This window comes from Anolis carolinensis, chromosome 1 (genome assembly GCF_035594765.1).
Source record: "Anolis carolinensis isolate JA03-04 chromosome 1, rAnoCar3.1.pri, whole genome shotgun sequence".
NCBI classification, from domain to species: Eukaryota; Metazoa; Chordata; class Lepidosauria; order Squamata; family Dactyloidae; genus Anolis; species Anolis carolinensis.
In genome coordinates this window covers 145,941,920-145,961,892 of record NC_085841.1, presented here as the reverse complement: position 1 = coordinate 145,961,892, position 19,973 = coordinate 145,941,920, and the positions used below count along the sequence as shown (strand labels likewise).

Genomic DNA, 19,973 nt, shown 5'->3' with positions numbered 1-19,973 from the left:
ATTCTACAGTGTAAATGTATCCTCAGTTAGAGGAAACTCATGGAATCAATAAGTCATATGAAAGTGTTTACTTTTTAAACTTCCATCTTTGAAGATTAATGTAAAACAGACTTCTCTAGCAGGAGCAAAGGGAGCTGGCCTGTTGTGGTGGTTTGAGCATTGAACTATGACTCTGAATATCAAGGTTCAAATTCCCACTCCATCATGAAACCCACTAGGCTACAGACTCAAGAAGAGACCCATAGAAAGGAAAGATTTATTTACAGAACTCCAGTCCCCTTTTCAGTTTTATTTTGAGATTTGAACTGATCATAGGTATCTTGAATTGCTCATATTGTTCCCTTCTGTCTAACTTTTCTATATTAGTGTTTGCATTTTTTTTAAAAAAAAATTTCAATAATGATTTTTTCAAAGTTTTACAACAGTGTCTTTACTGGATAGATAAAATAGTAACAACTATTGATATAACTGGGCTACTTATGTTTAAATTGGATGAGGTGGAATTAGGAATTTCTCCAGAGATCTGAATCCTTGACAATTCCCACTAAACACAGGAGCAGATTACCTAGCAACAGCACTTTTATTTAAAAAGCAATCCAATTAACATAACATCCTCAATGTTTGTTTGTTGTAGTTGCCATTTCTACTGTTTTCTTATCTCAAAACTAGAATACTGCAATAACAGTGTCAGGGTTACAGTATTCTGACATATGTTCTTCCAAGTGATTGAACAAGTGTCTTCAAATGGCCAAAAGAAAAATGGGCCATTCAAAGTACATAGCATGGCACCTTACAAATAAATGATCCTATATGACATATTCTTACTCAGATTTATGGCACCACTGTCATATATTTTCCTGGCAAGATTTATTCAGGAAGTTTGCCATTGCTTTCCTCTGTAGCTAGATTCACACTGCCCTATATCGCAGGATCTGATCCCAGATTATTTGCTTATCCTGGATTATCTGGCAGTGTAGACTCATATAATCTAGTTCAAAGCAGATAATCTAGGGTCAGATCCTGGGATAAAGGGCAGTGTAGATGCAGCCTGAACCTGAGGAAACGTAACATGCCCAAAATCACCAACAGATTACCATGGGATCCAAACCTAGAGTCCTAGTCCAACAGACTCCTCCACCACTCTGGCTTTAGAAGAAATATATTTTAGACAATATTTGGGTATGTAAGCAAATGCCTGGACATCATATTAAGGCAACTTCCTGCATCCCTATATGCTAAATTTGTGCATAGCAGCAGTTTAGATCACTTCTGTATAAGCTATGAAACCAGTAATTTTGAACATTTGACACTACAAATGAAGGCAAATCATTTCATCATTATACCATCTTTACTGTAGGATCAGTGCTATTTTTCCCTTACCCCATCACTACCCTATCCATCCGTTTTCAAACTCTGTTGAGAAGAGCTCAGTAAAACCTGAATTTAATTGGCAGTATTAGAACAGGAACCTGTTATATTATTAGGTGACTAGCCTGGGGCCAGTAAAGAGGATGCTCTTATTAAGCCGACATTTCTTTCTATTATTATTATTATTATTATTATTATTATTATTATTACTACTACTACTACTACTACTACTACTGCTATTGAGATGCATATGCTTTCCATTTGGTGTTAGAACATGGGCCATTTTATGTGGTAAATAACCATTTAGAAAATGCCTTGCAAGACGATACCCTCTTTGTCAATCTTTGTAGGTGCCAGAAGGCTATGCCTGGTTAACTTCTCCTGTCACATTATATTGTCTTGACAATCACAGATGAACACAGCAGACCTATTCCTGTCAGCTCTGATGCCTTTTGGACACATTTCACTCAAGCAGCAGGCCCAGCTTTCCTCTTAAATAATCATTAAAACTGAACAACTCTCCCCACCCTCGCCCCGTTCCATATGGTAGGCATTGCTTTGTTCAATGAGTGAAGTAAATATTGACACCATTTTCAGAATCATCACACATGTTTCAATTTAGGCAACTTTGATAGCCAATATTTTATTATCTAGCAAGAAAAGCAGGTTCAATAGTTTAGCAAGTGCCGGAAATCTGTCCTTTAAAACCATTCAGTCTTGTAAAATCTTTCAGCCTTGTAAAATTAACTTTCTTTCTTGGGTTTTTTTTTCCTCCTGTCCCTCAGAAAATACTATCAGCTGTGGAAATTTCACCTAGAGAAGTCCAAAGGAGAAGCAGAAAAGTTTGTCCTCTCCTTCCGTTGTCCCTCTGTGTTCTTTCTTCCAAAACAAGAAGTCATTTGACCTGGCTAATCAAAACAAGAAAAGTATTAGTAGAATCTGTAAAGGGTGCAGCAGTTTGTATGTATATACAGTATACATAACTGCTGCCCACAGTTACTTACATCTGAAATAATATGTATGTCCTCCCTAGATATTTTCTAGGTCTTCCAGGCAATTCTATGGGATGTTTCCATCCAAAAGTTGTGATAGACTCCCACTGGTAAACCAAGAAAATTCTGAGAGATTTTTCTAAGTTCTTCAGTGAGACGCAGTGATAACTTCTGGAAGAAGTTATTCATTTCAGTAGGGTTCACTATTATCTATAGATTCCTGTTTCCACAGTAAATTCAGGAATGTATCCCCCATGTATATTTGGGTCATATTGTTTACAGTAGAACCCCTACATAAGAATGTCCCAACATAAGTATGTTTTAACTTACAAATCCTTACTCAGTCTGGAGTGACCTATGAACAGTGTGAAAGAAGCCTCTTTCCCCCTAAACCAGTTCTAACAGGAAGGCAGAGAGAAATAAAACCTCGACTGGATTCCTAATCGGAGCAACTTTGGTTCTTCCTGCAAGGCCGAAACTCCAGCTCTATGTGATTGCTTCCCCTGGATGTTCTGGGAGTAGTCCAATCCGGAGTTTCCACTCCAGAGATTGCAGTCCACCCTGGTGCAGCAAAGTCTCAGCCTAAACAGCAAGTACAGGGCTTCCACCAGACCAGAGCTGCCATTGTACCCAGTGGCTCAGTGCCTTGGCCTACGTGCCTTTGTCTGCATGCTCTTCTTCAATCTGGGAGTTTGCTGTCTACTGGGGAAGCTTGGGTTAGTTCACTTGTGTGCTTTTTATTCCTGGTACTGTATGTTTTGCTTTAAGAGGAGAGAGGGGGGGGAGCAAGAGAGGAAGGGAGGTTGGAATTACAGTATGACACTTTGCCTTGCTGTACAATCTCCAAAACATTTTGTTGCCAAAAATGTGCTTCCTTGCCACAGTGGCTGAATGGAACCAAGTACTACAGTAGAGTCTCACTTATCCAAGCCTCTGGATAATCCAAGCCATTTTTGTAGTCAATGTTTTCAATATATCATGATATTTTGGTGCTAAAGTCATAAATACAGTAATTACAACATAACAGTACTGCGTATTGAACTACTTTTTCTGTCAAATTTGTTGTATAACATGATGTTTTGGTGCTTAATTTGTAAAATCATAACCTAATTTGATGTTTAATAGGCTTTTCCTTAATCCCTCCTTATTATCCAAGATATTTGCTTAGCTTGGATAAGTGAGACTCTACTGTACCTATCTCTGAACATTTTATACGTTATTTGTTATTTATAAAGTACATTTCTTATTTTAAAACACATAACCAAAAATTGGGGTGGTTTTATTATTCAGTCTATAGGATCCTGGCAGGGATCATCTACTAAAATGCTCTAGTACCCAGAAGATGGGCATTTCATTATGTGAACATGTTTGAGCTCTGTTGTTATTTCTTATTCTATACAGTATAGTCAGTATGCACTTGACTTGGAAGACAGTACCAAAAACCAAAAACCCTCTCTTTAGGGTTCTTACAACCTAAAACAGTCAATAGGGAGAAGCAAAGGCATGTGACAGGGATGAGTACATGAGCTTGTTTCCTTCTTTTTCCCATTGCTCTGTGAGAAATTGCTTAATCTCCTTTGTCAGACTATTGGTTGTTCTTGCATGGGTCTCTGGACAGGAGTTTCTCTCAGCCCTGTCCAGGAATGCCAGAGATTGAACCTGGCACCTCTTGCATGCAAAGCATGTGACCTACCACTAGGCTGTAGTCCTTCTTTCAATGTCACATTTGTAAGCCGTTCAGCTAGAGATCTGTCTGTTTTATTCTTAGTGTGGTGCACAGCTGAATTGTAAGCACATAAGGCATATCAACAATTCCTTGCTTGTTTCTCCACCAGGAATAAAAAGAACATATAAGAAATGGAAAAGACCAAATCTGCAGATCCCCATCTTGATTCACTGCTCAAACAGAGTAGTAATCAGGGGGCATTACCAGAGTGATAAATTTGATTTCTATCCCTGGTATCCAAATACTGTGTCTGTCCTTTGTTTCATATTGCAGCAATGTTTAGAAAATCATTCCCATATGTGAACATTTTTCTCTGAGAATGTCTTCGAAGGGGAGAAAAATAGTTTCCATCTCTTATTGCATAAAGAACTGCTATTTATCTTGACTTACAATTGCGATAAAACTCTTCAAAAGTTGCTTCCTTAGCCCACGGGAAATTTGAAGTAAATTGAATTTTGAAAGTTTCCATAACAAACATTTTAAAAAGTCTGAGCAGTAGACCAGAAAGATTTCTCTTTTCCTCTTACTGTATATTAGATTGAGTGGAATTGAGAGACACTCTGCACAGTTTCAATACTGCCTGCAACAGAATCAAGAGCTAAGACATAATACCCCAAAGCCTGTGGCCCCTTGACATATTGATTTCTGCTCCAGTATTCATCCCACAGAAGGCATCCCTTCAGGCCTGCCTCTACAATAACCACTGGTTCAGTATGGCAGAAAAGCATTTTACAAATTAAAAGCCACATTGTACAGGGTATAGTATTATCATCTAACCACTTCTTTTGTACCTCCCTCCTGACCTTCAAGAAAAAACTAAAAACATGGTTCTGGGATCAGGCCTTTGGTCAATTATGGGAGCAGTGCAATAAGAGACTGTAATTTCAAAATGACAACTCAGACTGGCTTTGAAATATGATCTCGATTATGAGATTTTAATTGATGTTTTAACGTTATGTTTTGAATTCCAGGTTTTAATGCTTCTATTTATTTACCAATGTATTTTTATATGAAGCATTGAATTATTTCCTTTGTAAGTCCCCTTTGGGGTTGAGAAGGGCAGGATATAAGTTTGATAAATAGATTAATAAATAATCAATTGATTGGAATCAGCATGATGTAGTGGTCTCAATATTGGATTAGGGACCTCTCACACAGCTCATTTGGGCTGTGCCATTGCGCCAGCAGTCAGTGGTGAAAGGGAGGGCACACAGGGTGGCTCGTAGTGCCCCTCGCGCCATCTCATCACATAGAGGGAACAGGAGAGGGTACTTTGCCACCCTTCCATCCCCTCATCAGATGGCAAAAAGGGTGGCAACCTGCGGCAACGTGCATTGCCCCACCGCCCTTTCTGCCATCACATGGCAAAAAGGGGAGAAAAGTGCAGGTAGCTCCATCAGAGCTACATAAACTACACTTCCCTCCACTTTGGGAGGAATGTGGGCAATTCCAACCGTGCATAGTGTGATGGAGCATGGCAGGCCCCGTCCTTGCCACAATTAAAAGCAGAAAAATGGGGCAAAAATGCTCAGTGTGAAGAAGTTGTAGGACTCTGTGAGACCAGGGTGCAAATCTTCACTTATGGTTGGAAATCCACTAGCCATCCAATTTTAGACTAAGGGATTGTCTACATGAGCTTGATAGCTCGTACTCATTGTGTGGCTGCTCCTGGCTGTGTGCATGATATTCCAGAACCTCTGGTGCTTATTGTGGTCATGCAAGCACTTCTAATGTCAGCAGAGGTACAGTATGACATCAGCTTGGGGGCATCTGTGATGGTCAGGAGCTCTTATGGAGCTCTGCATCTATCTGGCAATGACAATGGTAACACAAACAGTAGTGTGACAGTCCAGCAAAGCTGAAGCAGTCTTGGACCTGCTGGATTATCTGGACTCCATTCTGCTTTGATTTGAGAAAGGTGTGCGTGAATACCTCTGGGGCCGGTCTGGAGCATTTCCGATCTGGAGTGGCCCTGGATCAAGCAGTTCATGAAGATAAGTTGTAAGCGGAAGACAATGAAAAAAGTTCCTGGATAAATCTTCTTGAGGAAACAGCACAATGGGGTTGAGTACACATTAACTTCAAGGCAAGAAACAACAATTTCTATGTCCAGTTCAGATTATAACAAAGCCACTTGGATAGGTCAATGTGCACTTTTGGGCTGACATATATGTATAGTATGCAGCTCTAATTTCACAACTGAGTAGGATATCTTTGATCAAGGTTGATTCTGCTGACATTTTTCATTTCTGTTAGTGCTTTTCAGGTTAGAAAGTACAATTCGGGTATGTGGGCAGACAATTTATCCATTGTAGTCAAAGCTGAATCCAACCACATATAAGGCATTTTAGACAAAGTCCTCTCTCCACAAAATGACATGCATACAGTTCATCTTCTTGTCAGTAGTGGTGTCATCACAGTATCTAACATATGAACTGAGCCTTTGATTTTTGCCATAACCATAATCACTACCAATGGTTATATACTAGGAAGATGCCCATAACTTTGATAAATGGTTGTCTAGCATAGTTGCATATACTTCAGTAAGGACATAAGACCTTACTTTGAGTGATAATCAGTGCATAGGGATTGAAAAGGATAAGCTTACTGAGTCCAGGGCCATTATCAGAACTTGAAATGTTCCTGTTAATTTATTTCATTAGCATTGATAAATAGGAATGAAAAAATTGATGTGTTGTAATTACATGTTGGAATTTAGTTTTGCTGTGTTATCATTAATTGTTTTGTCAATTGAATAGTTTTTAAGAATCCATGGGATTTATAAAGAATAGCATATTTTGATTGGCACTACTGCCCCCAAGTAGAACATTTTGTTATTGGGGCCTGCAAATTTTTTTATAGTTTTTAGTTGCTTTCCAAAGCTCAGCATTTTCCAGTGCATTGGACTTACAGTCAGCTCTCCACATCCATAGACGCTGCACCCACGGATCCAACAAACCATGACTCAAAAATATTGCCACCAAAACCTCAAAAAGCAGACTTTGAGTTTGCATTTTATATAAGGGATACCATTTTATTACACCATTGTATAGAACAGGACATGAGCATCCATGGATTTATGTAACCATACGGGTTGCTGGAACCAAACCTTGGTGGATACCGAGATCCCACTGTAAATTCTATGGCTCCATTGGTAAGTGGAGATAGTAGGAATTGATGGGTTTGGTGAGGCTCTCTCAAAGCATGGGAGTAACACATATGCAGTTCACTCACCCTTCAAATATGAATTATTTGCTTATATTGGAATGGGCAGAGGGATTTCACTTGTAGGAAATGGCCCTACGGCAGCACTGAACTTCAACAATACACAGCTACAAAAATAAGCTGATAAACTGATACAGTATTCTCTATCAAAAATAGAACATTTTCCCACACACGTTAATGAATGTAAACCTCCTCAATTACTCAGAATCAAGATTTAATGCTAGAGGACATGTTTTCCAGAGGACCAGCTTTCTGGAATTTCCATTTTTCCCGAAAACCTTCGTACTCTTTGGGCCCCCTCTCTTCTTTAGATGTTTCCACTATTCTGAAATAATGAAGGAAACAAGGTTCTGTGCATCCATGATGATGTCCTGCCCTATATCCCTTCCTTTAATGTCCACATGGAAACAGAGCATTGTTATATCTTTAGATAAAGGTAAAGGTCTTCTCCTGACATTAAGTCTAGTCGTATCCGACTCTGGGGGTTGGTGCTCATCTCCATTTCTAAGCCGAAGAGCCAATGTTGTCTGTAGACACCTCCAAGGTCATGTGGCCAACATGACTGCATGGAGCATCGTTACCTTCCTGCAGGAGCGGTACCTATTGATCTACTCACATTTGAATGTTTTCGAATTAGCAGTTATATCATTAGGATGCCAGATTTGCATGTGGACATTTTAAGCAACTCAACAAAAATGGATCACAGCTATGCCCATTGTATGACAAGCTTTTTCAACTTACACAAAATAAGAAAACATTTCAACTCCCTTTGTGAGTGAATGTGAGATAAATCAAAACCCAGACACATATCAGTTGAGCTATTTCTTTTTACCCGTCTCATAACTGCTAGATGAAACCTTCAACACAATTCTGTGGTATGAATCCAACATAAGTCCAGTCAAAATATAAAGTCCGCTATTATCCATTGTTTCAGGTATCCACAGGAGGGTCTTGGAATATTTCCCTTAGATCTAAAAGTTAAATATTTAGACCCACCATTTCTCAGGTCTCAGTTCAACTTGCTCCGCACAGAATGATGGTAAGTCTTAAAATCACCCAACTAGCTTGCATTTCCTTTGAGATCTTTGGGGCTTTTTAATTTTTTTAAAAAGGTACTTTAATCTGATTCCATAAATTGATTTTATTGACAGCATGTATCAAATGCAGGTATGGTTACTCAGAAGCAAATTTCAGTTGTGCATATCCTAGAAAAATATGTATAGATTGCAGCCTTACTATAATGCTTATTTTGTGGTGCAAAAAGATATGTAAGGTATCAAAAATGTGGTGTCCACAAAGCAGGAAGATCTATATTAGCAAATTATTATTTTTACGTTTTAACAAGTTATATAGCAGGGCACATTAAACTAGCACGGGAAAACTGGATTATGGTTAATTTCCTATAACATAACCAGTGTTCATTTTAGCTGGCAAGGAATTTCTTACATTTGTAGCATACCCAGCACATGGAAAAGTAATCAATCTACTGTTTACAATCTTTCCCAACTAAATGGCTAATGAGTTTAACACATTCATTTTTCAGGACAAATTAAACCTGTCAGAGTGACTCACACGCCTATATAGGGGAAGTTTGAAACATATTTAAGAGGAAATTTACCTGTCAAAGCCAGTTAGTTTGCTGAAGTCTGAGCAATCCCATGCTTCTTGGGAACATTACAGCGAATGATGTATTCGATGCATGAAGGCTAGGGCATAAAAGGTGTTGTTTATCACTGTAGGGGGGAGAAAAACATATAAATGAGAAACTATAAAATACAGTAGTGTTAAATTATGAATAGAAAAACAAGTTTTTCCTATCATTTATAAAATGTCTCTCACACTGATACATTTCACTGGATTTGTATGCACATACAGCCTTCATCTCCTGGAAACAGGATTTGGCATCCATCTCACTTGTTGGCTCAGGACCTAGAAGCATAAACCTGAAGTGCATCTTGATGTGCACTTGCATGTGACTCCATTTATCTCCACGGCATTTGTTTCAGTGGAATGTGCATTTGACTTTGAATCCAGCACAGGAAGTCATGCATAAAAACACTTTCATAGATAGCTGAGTGGCCTGGTCGCCTATATCTCAATTGATACATGTATTTGTATTCCACATTGTCTCTAGGGATGAAAATTATGTATCCCACATTTCCTGCAATGAGCTCAAAGTGATGTGCATTATTTTCCTCCATGCTACATTTATTCATATAACAACCTTGCAAACTAGAACTGGATCTACACTGCCCAGTATCCCAAAATCTGGTTCCGGGTTGTCTACTTTGAACTGGATTATATGAGTCTACACTGCCAAATAATTCAGCCTAGGTGAGTCTGTCCTAATGCAAAGGAACGAACCACTGATTCAAATGTTTCACCCTCATCTACCCATACCACACGTATGCCATTCCACTATGCAGGATCTTCTTTCTTGTAATTTGAATTTACTAATGCAGGTGATGTCAAGAAACAAGTTCGCTCTATTTTCCACATGACAGCATTTCAGTTATTTAAAGGTAGCTATATTATCTTCCCCCCTGTCTTCTCTTTGCCAGCTATGCATACTCTACCTTCCCAACAGTTCCTTCACCACAGGCCCTATGTTCTACAGATCACTTCACAGATAAACAGGCCACCTCCCATCCTAGCCTGGCACTTGAATCTTCATATCTTGGCCCATGCACATAATTCTTGTTATTCCATCTCTCTTTTTTCTCTACTGGAAACAATACATTTGGCTAAAAACTGATCTTGGACTAGGAAAAAAATACAGCTAAAAATGAGATTATTCTCTTATATGAAAAACCTGTTATGAACTAGGGAGGTAAATCCTTGGTTATTTTTTCCATGCCTGTAGTAATTTTCTTCCTGCTGAGGAAGAAAACAAATTTTCCCCTGCAGTTGTCAGCCCATATTTACATATATTGACATATTGCCAAGAATCCTGGGCAGAATTCAGTTTCATAGTCACAGATACGTAGCCTGGAGATACACGTCTACAATGAATCCATATTCATAATCCCTACATAGATTGCATCTACACTGTGGAATGAATACAGCTTGATACCACTTTAACTGCCTATAGGACAGGCAATGCTATAGAACAGGCATGGGCAAACTTCAGCCCTCCAGGTGTTTTTTATTTCAACTCCCACAATTCCAATTGTGGGAGTTGAAGTCCAAAACACCTGGAGGGCCGAAGTTTGCCTATGCCTGCTACAGCATCATAGGAATTGAGTTTGGTGAGGCACCAGCATTCTTTGGCAGAGAAAATGAAAAACATTGTTAAACTACTCCCCGCCCCCCGCCAGATTCCATAGCATTTAGTCTTGAAATTGAACATGTTGTCAATCTGCATTGCTACATTACAATTTTGCCACAATTGTAACTGCATCCCAGTTCTATTTTAAGAAACATAAGCTGCACAGAAAAATGGGAGTCTGTTCATCTGGTGAGCGGGACTTGGGTGGGTGATATTTCCACCCCATTCACAATGGGGCTGTGACTATTAGAGCCGGAATCATTGTAATACTTTGGGTGGGTGGGGGTAGGTGGGTGGGTCTGTGTGTGTGTGTGTGTGTGTAGGAAACCCATTTTGTACAAAACACCTTATGTGTTTTTTTCCAAACAATAAATTCTTTACAACACTTTGGGATGGTCAGACACCTGGAGAAAATTATGCCAAATTATTTCTGGCCTATTAAATTGTCACAGCTCTATCCTACAGAATAGGTTTGAGCTCTGGACTATAAATGGAGAATTAGATGTGAATCCCCATTTGGCCATGGAAACCTACTGGATGACCTTGAGCAAATCACAATCTCTCAGCCTTAGAGGAAGCCAATGGCAAACTCCCTCTGAACAAATCTTACCCAACCAAAACAACATGATAAGTTTGCCATAGGGTCTCCAGAAGTCAGAAATTACAGGAAGTCTCACAACAACAACAACAACAACAACAACCTTAGCCTTACTTGCTAGTACACTTGCTGGTAGACTTTCTGAACATAGTGCTGGAGTTCTCTGACATGGAAATGTAAGTACCAACAACAAACTACAAGACTCTAGATTCCATAAGATGGAACCATTAGCATTTAAAGCCAAATGGTATCAAACTGCTATAACTCTGTAGTGTAGGTAAATCCTTAGCCTGGAGAATTAGCAAGTGCAACTTAATTAAACACTGTGCATACTGATTAATGGTTATTTGTTCAGGGATTTTTTTTCTGGTCCCTGTGGTGATTCTATTGATACTAACCACTCGTTTGTATAGCAAAAGTGAAACTGTCTTATCCAAGTCTGTTACACAACCTCCTTATGTTGAGGTCCTCTTGGCAAGACACAACATAATTGTCTGATAATACAGGACACAGTCTAAGAAAGACAAATGTGCCTCAACACACTCGATGCAAGTAGCTCTTTAATACTGTGTATAAATCTTCACTTATCTTTTTTTCACATGAAAGGATGAATCATTTCAAGACTTCCCTTCTGATATTATAAGAGGGTTTTTTCCATTTTAAAAAAATACTAGACTTTATAACAAAAGTTTCATAAAGAGTTGATTTGCCCCAAAACAAAGTGTTTGCACAAAATGCACTACGATATCCAAAATACATTTTTGTGAAATGAATTTGTTGATTAATTAATGTTGCTGAGAAAGGCAAGAAATCATAACGTTTTGTAGGTATGTTAGGTTTTTTTCTCTTTTGTTTGCCTTAGATAGGTCAAGAAACTCTAATCCAGGATAAGAAAATTGTGACTGTGGCTCATAATAATAATAATGATCATCATCATCATTATCATCTTTATTTATAACCCACTTCCACCTCCATGAGGGGACTCGGAGAGGTTCACATGGGGACCAATGTTTTGGTCATGTTGTGTTATGCTTCCTGTTGGGATGTATAACCTGGAGTTACACATTCCTTTACTATGAGCAGTTCCACACAAGCACACAGTCTCATGATTGAGGTTTCCACAAAATGTACACCTCAATACGCTCTGCAGCACACATTCAGCAAAAAAAATGTATTTTAAAAAAAACTGACCAGAAATTGCAGAATAAGCCATAAAATCCAGTGCAGTCGATCAATATATGTCCTATGCCAAGCTGGATTTAAAACAGAAAAATCTGGAGTGCTCATCAGGACAGAACTAGCACTGACACATTTTTTTAAAAAGAGACACAGCTAAAGAAACACCTCTCCATGGAGAGGAAATCACCTTATTCCAAAGGGAACAGCTGCTTTCTGCTCCTTTGTCTCTGTGCCCTACTATGCTGTAGTGCTGATCCCTATCAGACATACTGCTGCCCATCAGTGCTGGTCTTCCTGCTGTCGATCAGTACTCATCATACCAATGCTCATCAATGTATCCTGCCAGCTGAGGTAAGAAAAAAATATTCCTGGGTTCAGATCAATCCACAATCAGCAGATATTTGTGGCCAGTCCCAACCTGGAACTGGTTTCTGTGTGGGTATCTGCAGTGAACCAGTTCTTTTAAATCCGCATCCTGATTCAGTTTAAATGGTTGTATAGAACTGTCCTGTATCTTATTCATGATCCCCATGTCACCCAATTCCCATTCACCAGAATGCAGCAACTGCAAACAAGAGGAATCTTTCCCACTGTCACTCTAGAAGCAACTAACTGATGTTACCTCCACTACTACCCTCACATGAACAATCTTTATTTTATTTATTTTTTCTTTCATGTCAGGAGCGACTTGAGAAACTGCAAGTTGCTTCTGGTGTGAGAGAATTGGTTGTCTGCAAAGATGTTGCCCAAGGGATGCCTGGATGTTTGATATTTTTACCATCCCTCTAGGAGGCTTCTCTCATGTACACGCATGGGGAGCTGGAGCTGACAGAGGGAGCTCATCCACACTCTACCCGGATTCAAACTGGCAACCTTCAGGTCAGCAACCCAACCTTCAAGTCAGCAGTCCTGCCAACACAAGGGTTTAATCCATTGCGCCCCCCGGGGACTCCTAACAATCTTTGTTGCAAAGGCGGATTACAACACAGATCCTGCTTCTGCCTGTTATAATGCAAATAGCTCATGGGAATGTCAGTCAACTGAGTGGGGGGGGGGGGTCATTTCCCCAAATGACAGACACCCATTGGTCAGAGTGGCTGTTTCCTGGTAAGTGGGAATTAGAGTGGAATTCACTGCATAGCTTCATAACTCTTATAGTTACACATTCATAATTGTTCAATAGGATTCCAGTCATGCTTTCCATTCAGTTGAGCTTTGTAATATGACAATTGTGCAAAACCTGGCTTAGCCCAGGCATAGATTTTTTTTCTCCTTTCTAAATAATTTTGGAAATAGTTTTCATGTCAGAAGCATTCATGGTTCACTGCTGATTCTGAGGCTAGTTATCTCTTTCTAGAAGAAACTAAATCCCATTCTCTTTGCGCTAAATGCAGCTAATGTTAGTGCCACTTAGTGTGATCAAAACTGCTGTCAATACTACATATCAATAATAATGTGCATTTGCAGTTAACCAGATGGAACAGGAATTTCCCGCTGTGAATACCTTGGAGGGGAACAGGGAGAAGCATATTCACTTATCTGGTTTAGATCTAGTGAGTTGCTATGCCAACAACAATAAAAAGTTGCTACTGAAATATATCATTTAGGCAATGTGGTTATCCGAAAAGCACAATGGTCATTTCCCTATGTTCATCTCAGTGCTTTAAAAAAAACTCTCACTGTTTTTCAAGAAAGTCATGATGAGCTAACATATGGAACCTTAACGATAAATGAGAAAAATGACCAAGTGCAAGAAATACAGCTTATCTGCCTCTGAAATGGCAGAACAGCTAGTAATACGCCATGTTTGCCAAGTGAGTCTGATCTCACTATATATGTTATCGTCTGATTCATAAGGTAAGACTGTGATTTGTGACCCTGACACGATATGACTTTACGATGCCTGCAGTCCTTGCCTACTATTTATGCACATTGAGAGATGCAAAGTGTCTCCAGAAAAATGACTCACTACTTTGAGAATAATGTCTTTTGGCTTGTTTAATTGCCAGCAATGCTTTGAAACTAGCTGAAAAACAGGGTGTGTGCGTCTGCCTATTTGTAGGGACTAAATGCTGTGAGGACAAATATTTTGTATGGTCTTGGGAAGTCATTTTCTGGTCACCTTGTTTTTGAACACATTACATGTTCCCCTGAGAGAAGCACCCTGCTTTTTTTCTGCCAGGAAAAATGGCAGCCATATATTTAGGATGTAAAAAAGCTGAACTTTGCAGATGTCATTGTTGACTGATTTCAGCTGTTAAACTGGGTTCAGATCCCAGTGCTCTTTGCTACTCCAAAGGCCAGATCAAGGCACAAACCAGTTTTAAAGGCAAAACAAACAGAAGTATATTCTTTCTGGCTAGAAAGGGTGCCAGTACGGAGTCTGCACTTAAGAGAACTGGCATAAAGCATGCATGGAGATATAGAGCATTTTATCCAATCATTTTGACAATCATTCAGAATACCTGCACTATCCCCTGATTGGCCGAAAAGCTAGTTCAGTTTGGATCCAGGCTCCTTATGGCTGGGGATTTCTCCCGATGTCACTGGCTGTAGGCATGCCCTTCGTAGCGGGGAGAAAGAACAGCTGCAGTTAGGTAGCTTACAGTCCACGTCTGTTTAAAGGTCTGCTGCCATGAGGGGTGTGAGTCCAGGAATGTGTTGATATCAAAATAATAATAATAATAATAATAATAATAATACTTTAATTATATTCCACCCTATCTCCCCAGGGGGACTCAGGGCAGATTCCAACAGACAAAAAGGCAAACTTTCCATTCTTTAATAAAAACAAACACGTAGCAACAAAATAATCCAGAATAACCCCACATGTAAATGTAAAATTAGAATGTAGCATCAATAAATTAAGCAAAATGTAAGCAAACAAAATTATATAACAACATAAAACCTAAGCATGAGACCTCCATTTTGATTTACAGGAGCCAATCAAAGTTCACATGTGGGTTGATTGTATGGCCAGTGATGACTGCTGGGCCAACATGGATTAGCAGGGCCCGAATACCACTATAGTTTTCAATCAGAGGTCCAGTACTGATCTCTCATTATCTAATCCTCCTGCTCTCTGTATGTTAATGAGCAAAGATGATCCTTCAGTTGTTTTTTGAAGGAGAGGAGAGGGGGGCATCTTTATTTTTAGGGAGGGAGTTCCAGAGATGGGGGGGCCCTCTCCCTTGTTCCCATCAGCCTCACTTGAGATGGGGATGGGACCGAAAGCAGGGAAAGCAAATAGTTGCATGATTCATTTAATATCCAGTCCAGGTAAACATAAAGAGGATAAGTCAAACGTTCTGAAATTTGGTGAGCTGACAGTGGTAAATGTGCTCTACCACTGTAGCAAGTTTCATTAGGATAGCTCATAAATGAGGAAGAGAGAAGCCCTTCATTTTTCCCCATTGACAGTAATGTTTTCCTTCATGCGCATACGCGTCCGGCATTAACAAGGTACATACGAAGATTCAGAAGTTTTGGGAAGTTTTGAACTTTTTTTTTCAAAATTCGGAAATGGCTTTAGAAACAAAGTGCCAGCGCCCCCTACTTTCAAACAGAGTTTAGAATCATTTTTTTCTGGATCACACATACCTACGAATTACCATAGGGAATAGATGTCTCCTCTGGAGTTTTATCACCAGTCCTTGTTTCCACGACAACCCCAAAATTTCAAAATCCAACTGTCACAGGGACAGAAAGTGAGGTGAAATCTTCTGAACAGGGCACAAACAGCAAAACAAACACTACAGAGCTGTTATTCCTTCCCTGTATTGAACAAAACTTTTTAAATACTTTTGGCTGGAGTCACACTTTAAAATGTACTTTGTTCCAACTTACATAGAAATTCAACCTAAGAACAAAATCTATCTTGTTCGTAATCCAGGAACTGCCTGTACTTTGCAGGGTGATAATAATATCATCAAGTTGGCTAGATGGCATCCCCAACCTTCTTTCAGTTTCCAAAGGAGCTCCTAAGAGAGATATTAAGCAGGAGCAAAGTGATACTTCAAAGGATGGAGACATCTATTTGCAAGATATTTCAGGGGCCTCTAAAATTAAATTAGTCTTGTTGTACCCAACATCAAAATCAGCCAATTCAGCTCTGTAAGGCATAGCCAATGTTATACTGAGGTTACATGCAACTATGGCAGATTGGTAATAGCTCTGCACAATCTCAGACAGATTGTTTTCTCTGCTCTGCTACTTCAGATCCATCATCTGAAGATGCTGGGGACTGAGACATGAAACATATGTCTTGCAGAGCTAAGCTATAGCCCTTCTTTTGGCTGGCCCAAATCCCTGTAGATCTAGGTTTCCCCCTCTGGCCTTTCACATGCCTTTGGTCAACTGTATCGGGTATGCTCAAGGCACCATTTACTCACAGCAGTGGGCCAGTAAATAGCAAGGGCTGACAACTGGTTATCTCAGTGGATACGATTTAAACTTTTTAAAAAGAGAAGGCTGTTCCATAATTCTTCTGCAGTTTGAAATTATTGTAATTGTGGAAGTGTAAACAGGATATATGTCATGTGTTTCTACTTAGAGCTTGGACAAGTTATATTTGGCAGAGGAAAGCTTGGAGGCATGTCAAATGTGTATTTTAGGCCAGACTCTCTGAGCTAGTGAAACTGAAGCCTTTCTAGGGATGCTATATACTAAGCAATGGTTTTGATGATGTCTGATTGTGTGGACACATCCCTCCCTGCTGTCATTCTCTGTATTATTTATTTCTACAAATGGTAGAAAATGTGGTTTGAATGAGAAATGGAAATCTGCTCAATCTGCCAACGGCATTAAGTAATTTACAAGTTGTCAGGAAGACAAACAAAGTGGTAATTTTGAAGGAGATTCGATGAAAGAGACACATTCTTGAGTTACACAGTATGCCTTTTCATTCTTTCTCAGGGCTCCAACTGGCCCAAGAAAGCAGATATTTTGCTGTGAGAAGTATAGATAGATTACTGTACTTTGCTGAAGTCAGAGATGAGTAAGAAATCCACACACCAGGAAAAGAGCACTCCTTTGAAAGAAAGGGACACTCAGGTTTATTTATTTCTATTATGGCCACATGTGCCCCACCACCAACTTCCTTTCTCCAAATAGGCTTGCTTGGAAATATTCCAATGCTTCCATTCAGATCCCATTTCTTTATGCAGCCTGCATGTGGGTGGCCAATGGTAATACAAGCATATGGGTGGTGTTTGGCATGAAGTGGACTTCTAGCTTATCTAACCGGATTTCCAAAAAGCTGTCACAACCTTGATATATAGGAGCAGTTCAAACCAACCCAGGGTGGATGGAGACCAACAACCACAAATAATTGGCCACAGTGTTGCTGCTACACGATGAGAGATCACTCATTTGTCCTCACTCTCTAGAACTGTGCTATGAATTTCTTCCAAAGTGGAAATTTCAGTGTTGGGATAAAGACTTTGGAAGAGTTGTGCTTGAATCCCTACTGAACCATTAAAACCTACCCATAAAAAGGGTGACATTGGGCAAGTCACACTTTCTCACCCTCAGAGGAAAACAAGGCCAAACTCCCTCTGAACAAATTCTGCTAAGAAAGTTTGTCTTGGGGTTGCCATACCTCAGAAAGGACACAACAGGGATTTAAGCACCTCTAAATTCTATGGAAGCAGTCAATGCATATCTACTATTTGTTCATCATCTTCTGATAAAATCTTCTGTCTCTGTATTGCTACCAAAATTACAGCAATTCTGAGTGTTTCTGTGATCAGCCTTGTGTTTAATAACTCGAGGCTGATTTTATACAGTAGTGTTCACATAAGCAAACAAGCAGCAAAAAATGATCATCAGGCCAGATGTTACATTATCTAAATGTGGGCAGGCACTTCCCACATTTGACCTTCACTGGCAATGAACCAGGGAGTGAAGGGATGGAAGTAATTTCTTTGAACATTTCACACTGCACAAGTATAGCACTATGATTCCACTAACTGCCATGGCTTCGTCCTATGGAATTCTGCAATTTATCATGTAAGGAGAGGCATTTAGGCCCCTTCTACACTGCCATACAAAATCCAGATTATCTCTAGGATTCCATAGGACGCAGTTAAAGCGGAATCATGGTCCTACAATTGTGAATTGTGAATGGGGGGCCCCAGTTCAAAAAATGCTGCTCACATGATGTGAAATCCATAAAACACCAGTATTAGCAGAAAGAAGAGAGATAAAACAAACTAACAACACAGAATTCACATGAGGTTAGTTAGAAGCTTCTCTTCTTGAAGCTGACTGAAGTCCCTCTTGGTACTGATCTTCTCAGAAGTTCTCATTATTTCCAGTTTGTCTTGATCTTCACAATGTAGGTTGGGATCCACAAGTAGACTGTCTACTCCAGCCAAACTCTAAGGTTCATCACACTAGTCTGGTGTGCATTTGCGTCTGTATGTCTTCAAGAAATGAAAAAGGAAAGTAGAGTGGGTAGGTGATTCTCTTGGTAGGAAGCAGGGTATAGATTGAGCTCTACTCCCATTACAAATCATCTTGAAGAGGGGATTTAAGTTTCATCAGCCCTCTGTATCTGTGGATTCTATAAACACAAATCCCACCATCCATGGTTTGGGGGGGGGGGGGGGAATCCATAAAGCAAATCTTGATTTTTCTATTTTATATAAGGGACACAATTTTACTATGTTTTGCTGTTTCATTTTTATAGAGGTACAAGCCTCTTACAAGGACTGAACATTTTCAGCGACTTGGTCACTTAAATTGGTCCAGGTATATGCTCGGTCTGTGCAATAATGTTTTTACTGACTATCATGTTTAAATTTATTGCTTTTTCTAATTTTTATTATACTGTGTATGTTATTGTCATTTTATACTTTTGATATTAATGAAGAAATTGTGGTATTGAATGTTTGCAGTTTATATGTATGTTAACCACTCTGAGTCCCTCTGGGGAGAGAGGGCGGTCTAGAAATAAAGTATTATTATTATTATTATTATTATTATTATTATTATTATTATTATTATTATGTTATTTGATATCATAGGCCTTGAGCATCCATTGATTTTGGTATACATGGCTGGATTCTGGAAGCAAACCCCAGCAGATACCAATGGCCCACTGTGTATGTTTGCTTCTCTTTTTTTTTTTTTTTTTAAGGCACAGCAGCATTTTGAATTACAGAAGAGGACCTCCCTCCTTCTGTCAAACACGGAGGAGAGCATTGCCATTTTCTTTGTAAGTTATTTTCAAACACAGTGTGGTGGGGATGTAATATAAAACAAAAGATGGAGATGCAAATGGATTAAAGAGGAAAAGGAGAACAACAGAGAAGCAGAAAGACAGACCTATTTGCATATCCTTTCTCTGAAATGCTTGGGACTAGAAGGGTTTTGCATTTTTCTGGATTTTGGAATACCTGATACTGCATGTATGTAAATGAAATATTTTGGTTCCCATCTTGGAGATGGGATTCAAGTCTAAGCAGGAAATTCATTTATGTTTTGTATATGCCTTATATCTGGAAGATATTTCTAACTAGCTTGGGGACCCAGCAGTGCCCGGGTTTATAGAAGAAGGCATTGTTTGTTTTGGGATGTTAGGTAATATTACTGAAGTTAGGTCCAGATCCGTCA

General features: G+C 39.3%; 1 long non-coding RNA gene across 1 annotated transcript; it reads right to left on the bottom strand.

Annotated features, from left to right (window-relative positions):
• Positions 1–1,979: 1,979 nt before the first annotated feature.
• Positions 1,980–9,145, bottom strand: LOC134299837 (uncharacterized). The gene is made up of 2 exons (XR_010007077.1): positions 8,930–9,145; positions 1,980–2,276 (listed from the first exon to the last, which is right to left on the bottom strand). It is a non-coding gene; the product is annotated as an uncharacterized LOC134299837 (long non-coding RNA).
• Between the last annotated feature and the right edge of the window lie 10,828 nt (positions 9,146–19,973).